Below are 6544 nucleotides of genomic sequence, written 5' to 3'. Positions count from 1 at the left end.
TGAAAGTGGTATGGAGGTGGCTCGGTGGACGGCAGAATGAAAAAAGGTCATTTTTTGAGACTGCTATCTTACGACGCGTGCTGCGGAATGCGGAGACACTACAAGCAACACAGTAGAAGCTTCTAATTTTGTTATATCCTAGCCAGTAATGCCAACCGAGCCCGCTGCCAAAAAGGTTGGCAGCATCAAAGTCCGGACGCCGTCCGCATAAGCAGCGCCAGCGATACAGGAAATCGCCGCAAGTCTGCGCGCGCCACCGCTGGCTTCTGGCTTCTTAAGCGCTGGAGTCGCGAGCGCTAGGACAGTTCTGTATTCGCCGCTCAGTTGTATACTCGCCACCGAATTGTGTACCTGCTAGTCAGTTGTGTGTTCATCGCAGCAGAGTTGTTGTTTGTCGTCAGCCGACGCTGACCTAGCCGCACCGACTCGAACTAGACAGATTTCTGTAGACCATGTTCACCACTGTGTTCTGTATCGTCGTTAATAAAGATAAGTACCGACTTTCATTTAATCAGAGTGTATGGGTTTTCATCTTTCTGTTCACTGTTGCAGCGGACCGGTCGGCCCGCTATTAAAAGTGTGGCGGTGACTTCGTAGGCCGTTTCTACAGCGAAGTGTTGTCGCTACGAAGGCCGTCACAAAACTGGCGACGAGGACTTCCGAACTCGTGTGCAGGGCTGGTTTAACTTGTTTCTTGAGATAGAATTTTGGGGGCTGGTTTAATTTGTGTTCACTATGTCTGCCGAATTACAACAGTTGATCTTGTTACAGTCAGCAAATACAAAGTCTGGTGGAAGCAATCGCCAAACAAGCGGCTAATCCACCACCACACAAGGAACAAGCACAGGCAGCACCGCCTTTTCGTGCTTTTGAGGCATCACGAGAAGAATGGCAAGAATATTTCGCGCAGTTGCAGGCGCACATGTCAGTCTACAAAATCACAGGTAATGAGCGGCAGCTTTATTTAATTTCCACTGCAGGCGTGGAAGTCTATAGACTACTTTGTAAGTTGTTCCCGGAATCCAAGCTAGAAGCTTTAGACTATGACGTTGTTGTTAACAAGCTTGCTGAGTATTTCGAGTTGCGAGTTCATGTGGCAGCAGCCAGATTCAAGTTCTTCAGATTAAAGAAACTGCCACATCAATCTAATAAACAGTGGTTAACAGATTTACGGGGCCTCACTCGTCAGTGCCGATTTAATTGTGTGTGGAGCTTCCTACAGTGATGTCATGTTACGAGACGCTATTACTCAAAACAGTGCAGATTCTCGTATTTGTGCTGCTATCTTAAAGTTGCCTGACCCGTCATTAGAGACTGTGATGAACATTATTGAAGCCCAAGATACTTTTGACTATGCTGAGTGTGAGTTAGATCAGCCATGTATTTCTCAAATTGCCTGTGCTAAGCAAGTTATGTTACGCCCGCGGCCCCACCGGCAGAGTCAGACTGTAAACACTAGCCGGCCGCGTCATGCTAAACACATTCGTCAGCCGCGTGTGCAAAATGATAGTTAAGTCTTGCCCTAAGTGTGTTCTTGCTCATCCTCGTGAACGTTGCCCGTTACGAAACGCGGTTTGTCACTTTTGTCAAAGGAAAGGACACATCCAGACTGTTTGTTTGCGTAAACGCAAGAACAATTCTAGTGCTGCCCAGCCCATGATTATTCATGTTCTTCAAAGCCAGCCAGCCCGCCCAGAAGGTCGCGTTTAAAGACTCTTCCACGGTTCGTGTGGGTAATAAACTTGTTCGCAATAAGCCACCCACCCAGCCCTCTGCTATGCGACCCAAGCGTCATTCAACCGCTGTAACACGTAATGTACAGACTGCAAGTGAAGCGGGAGTTGTTGTTCCACCCGCCCAATCCACGAGTTGTCGTAAGCAGCGAACACGCGCCAAACGCGCTGATTTTGTCTTCCGCCTCCACTGCTCCGATCCAGAGGCAGTGTAATAAACTATTTGTGAAGCTACACATCCAGGATAAGACCTTCAATTTTCAATTAGACACTGGTGCGTCTGTGACTCTCATAAATAGTGCTACGTATGCGGCTATCGGCCGCCCTAAACTTTCAGCGGCAAAACATTCTTTGGCTACTTATAGTGGAGAACAAATTCCTGTGTTAGGTGTATGTAGCGTGCCAGCCACATTCCGTGGCAATACAAAAACAGTTTCCTTCACAGTGCTCCGCGCTACAGACAGTGTAAACATTTTCGGATTAGACTGTTTTGACTTGTTTGGCCTGTCTATCCAAGACAATGTGTTGCAACTTAATTCTGTTGTTCCTCAAGACAGCATAACCGATTTGTGTAAACGATACAGTGACATATTTAAAGACGAACTCGGTTGTGCTGCGAACTTTGCCGCTCATATTACGTTAAAAGATAATGCTCAGCCTCTATTTTTTCGTGCTCGTCCAGTGCCTCACGCCCTCCGGGCACCTGTAGCAGATGAACTTCGTCGTTGGCAAAACAACGGTGTTATTCAACCCGTTTCAGCGAGCCAGTGGGCTTCTCCCTTAGTTATTATAAAGAAACCGTCTGGCAAGTTACGTTTGTGTGCTGATTTTAAGTCGACAGTTAATCCTCAGACTGTCATTGATTCTTTTCGTTTGCCTAGACCAGACGAGCTGATGGATAAGTTAGGGGAAGCTCGTTTCTTTTCCAAAATTGATCTCCGTGAAGCATATTTGCAATTGCCCCTCGACGAGCAATCACAACAGTATTTTGTCATAAACACGTCGTTGGGGTTGTTCCGTTTTCTGCGTTTGCCTTTTGGTTGTGCGTCAGCTCCAGCTGTTTTTCGGCGTTTTTTGTCACAACTTCTGGCTAATGTGCCATCGTGTTGCAACTATTTAGACGATATTGTTGTGTCCGGTCGGACGCCTGCTGAACATTTCCGTAATTTGGAGTGTTTGTTTACAGTGTTGTCTCAGGCAGGCCTACGTTGCAACATCGATAAATGTTCATTTTTCCTTACGGAGTTGGAGTATCTGGGACATGTTATTAATGCTCAAGGCATTCATCCCTCCCAGTCACATTTAGCAGCTATTCGTGATTTGCCCGCCCCTCGCAATCTGCATGAATTGCAAGCAGTTCTTGGCACATTGACATATTATATTAGGTTTATACCTAATGCATCACAGATTGCTGCACCGTTGCATCGTCTCCGCCGTAAGAATGTTCCGTTTGTGTGGTCAGCTGATTGCCAATCAGCCTTTCAGCAGCTTAAAGAGGCTTTATTGAATGATCGTTGTCTGGTCCATTACGACCCTAACAAGCCTCTGGTGTTAGCTTGTGATGCCTCTTCTTTCGGCCTCGGTGCTGTGTTGTCCCACCGAGTCGGTAACACCGAACGTCCCATTGCGTTCGCATCTAAATTGCTAAACAAAGCTCAGTGTAATTATAGCCAATTGGTCAAGGAAGCGTTGGCTATTGTGTTCGGTGTCACAAACTTCCATCACTACCTCTATGGTAGACCATTCTATTTAGTAACAGATCACAAGCCCCCTGACGTCACTGTTTCATCCGTCTAACCAGTTCCTCAGCGGACAGCTCAGAGACTACAACGTTGGGCTCTTTTGTTATCACAATACCAGTATGAGATACTGTATCGCCCTACAGCTCAGCATGCAAACGCTGACGCGCTTTCTAGATTGCCGATTGCTGCGGATGATGCCTTCGATTCCTCTGACGACTCTTGCCATCAGATTGACGCCGATGAGCATCAATCCTTCCGGGATTTTCCGCTTGATTATCGTCAGGTGGCACGTGAGACAGCTACGGATCCTCATCTGAGTTTACTATTACGTTTTGTTCAACGTGGTTGGCCGCCCAAGGCAAAGGACATATCGGATCCTGTGGTTCGTCGCTATTATCCGCAACGTCATCTGTTGTCTGTTTCGCACGGAGTTTTGCTGTTACGCACCGAGAATGACCAGCTTCGTGTAGTGGTTCCCCAAGTGCTCCAATCCAAGGTCCTCGACTTGTTGCATCAAGGTCATTGGGGAGTGGTCCGCACCAAGCAGCTTGCCCGCCGTCATTGTACATGGATCGATATTGATAAGCAGATTACGCAGATGTCTACAGATTGTTCGACGTGTGCCGAACACCAAGCTGCTCCGCCTCAACGCTATTTTGAGTGGGCACGCCCTGCCGGTCCCTGGCAGCGAGTACATATTGATTTTGCTGGTCCATATTGGAATTCTCGTTGGCTCATCGTGATAGGTGCATTTAGTAATTTTCCGTTTGTTGTGCCCATGCAGTCTACAACGTCTGCACAAACTATACAGGCGTTGACCTCAATTTTTTGTATTGAGGGTCTTCCAGAAGTTTTAGTGTCTGACAATGGTCCACAATTTACCTCTGCTGAATTTGAAGGTTTTTGTTCTGCCAATGGCATTCGCCATGTTCTTACTCCGCCGTTCGACCCTCAATCGAATGGTGCAGCGGAACGTTTTGTACGCACATTCAAGGATCATATGGACCGCCTTCGTGCTACGCACTCTCGTCAGCAGGCCCTCTCATCACGTTCCTGTCGTCGTACCAGACCTCGCCACGCGACGGCCCTTCGCCTGCGGAGCTTCTCCACGGCCGTCGTCATCGCACCCTACTACGGTTGTTGCACACCCCGGATCGACCCGCCGCTTCTGAGCATCGCACGCGTTTTCAGCGCAACGACGCCGTTTTTTTTTCTTTTTTTTTCCTTCTTTTTTTTCTTTTCTTCTCCTCCAGAGTTTATCACGGTCGCCGTCGTTGGGAACGTGGTACCGTGATAAGTGTCCAGGGTTGCGGTTTTTATACTGTTCAAGGTGCTACTGGGGTGCACAGGAGGCATAAGAACCAGTTGCGCCGCGCTGGCCGCCCGGATTCTGCCGCTCGTTCTTTGTCCACAGATTTGGTCCGCGGCGGGTTCCAGCCGCGCCTTCCGACTTCGCTGCCGCCCCCAAGGCAGCAGCAGCCGTCGCCGCTACCACGCCGACAGCCCGTCCCGTTGATGCCTCCCGCGCAGCTTCATGCGGGAGCGCCCCGGGTGGTCGCTCCGGCGCCTGCGGTCCCTCTTCAGTCGCCACCGCCTTCGGAGCTGATGGACGTCGACCCCTCAGCCGGGCCGCCTTCCCAAGCGGTGGCTGTGCAGCCTGTACTGCAGCCGCTTTCCTTGGGCACCCCCAAGGAGTCTGACACCGCAGCGCCTTGTCCGGCGCCCACGCAGCAGCCGTCGACGCAGCGTCAGGAGACGCTGCCTCTCTTCGTGGGTCCCGACGCCCCGTCGCGTCCAGTACCAGAAGCTGCGCCGGTGGTCACAGGCGTGTACCCTGACCTCGGTTTTCAGTCGGTGTTTCCCGAGGCCCCGCGGAGCCAATGCTGGGGTGCGGACCGGGGACTGCCACCGACAACAGTCTCCGCCTCGGTCTCTTCTGCTACGTCTGCGGCCAGACCCCTCCCCCGCCGTCGACGCTCGCCACGTCATTATTCAACGACGGTGCGGCGATTTGGGGGGGGAGGAGTGTTATATCCTAGTCAGTAATGCCAACCGAGCCCGCTGCCAAAAAGGTTGGCAGCATCAAAGTCCGGACGCCGTCCGCATAAGCAGCGCCAGCGATACAGGAAATCGCCGCAAGTCTGCGCGCGCCACCGCTGGCTTCTGGCTTCTTAAGCGCTGGAGTCGCGAGCGCTAGGACAGTTCTGTATTCGCCGCTCAGTTGTATACTCGCCACCGAATTGTGTACCTGCTAGTCAGTTGTGTGTTCATCGCAGAAGAGTAGTTGTTTGTCGTCAGCCGACGCTGACCTAGCCGCACCGACTCGAACTAGACAGATTTCTGTAGACCATGTTCACCACTGTGTTCTGTATCGTCGTTAATAAAGATAAGTACCGACTTTCATTTAATCAGAGTGTTTGGGTTTTCATCTTTCTGTTCACTGTTGCAGCGGACCGGTCGGCCCGCTATTAAAAGTGGGGCGGTGACTTCGTAGGCCGTTTCTACAGCGAAGTGTTGTCGCTACGAAGGCCGTCACAAAAAATTTGATGCAATCTAGTTTTAGTTATCGATTATTGAGTAATTGGCCGGTTGTGGTGCCTTGGACACGACCGAGGACCTTAAGATTTTGCATGAACCGACGTCTGGCAGCCACGTTGCACGAGAAAATGTGAGAAATGTTCATATGTAGTAAAAACCTAAGAAATCCTCCCGTTACCGTCATTTGCTTACGAATCGACGTAATGCCAGATCGTCACATTGGACGCTTTTCTCTCCCAAACGTGTACATTTATCGTCTGCTAACATATGTCGCTTGCTGCGGAATGCGGAAACACTACAAGCAACACAGTAGAAGCTTTTAAGTTGATGCAATCGGCCAGTAGCATATTGCACAATTCAAGTTTTAGTTATCGATTATTGAATAATTGGCCGATTTGTAGCCTTGGACATGACCAAGGTCCTTAATATTTTGAATGAACCGAGGTCTGGCAGCCACGTTGCACGAGAAAATGTTAAAAGTGCTAATATGTAGAAAATCCACCCCATGTATATTACCATACCCGGTTATTT

Source organism: Schistocerca nitens, chromosome 3 (assembly GCF_023898315.1).
Source record: "Schistocerca nitens isolate TAMUIC-IGC-003100 chromosome 3, iqSchNite1.1, whole genome shotgun sequence".
NCBI classification, from domain to species: Eukaryota; Metazoa; Arthropoda; class Insecta; order Orthoptera; family Acrididae; genus Schistocerca; species Schistocerca nitens.
The sequence above is the reverse complement of the archived record's forward strand: the minus strand, read 5'-3'. Positions refer to the sequence as shown.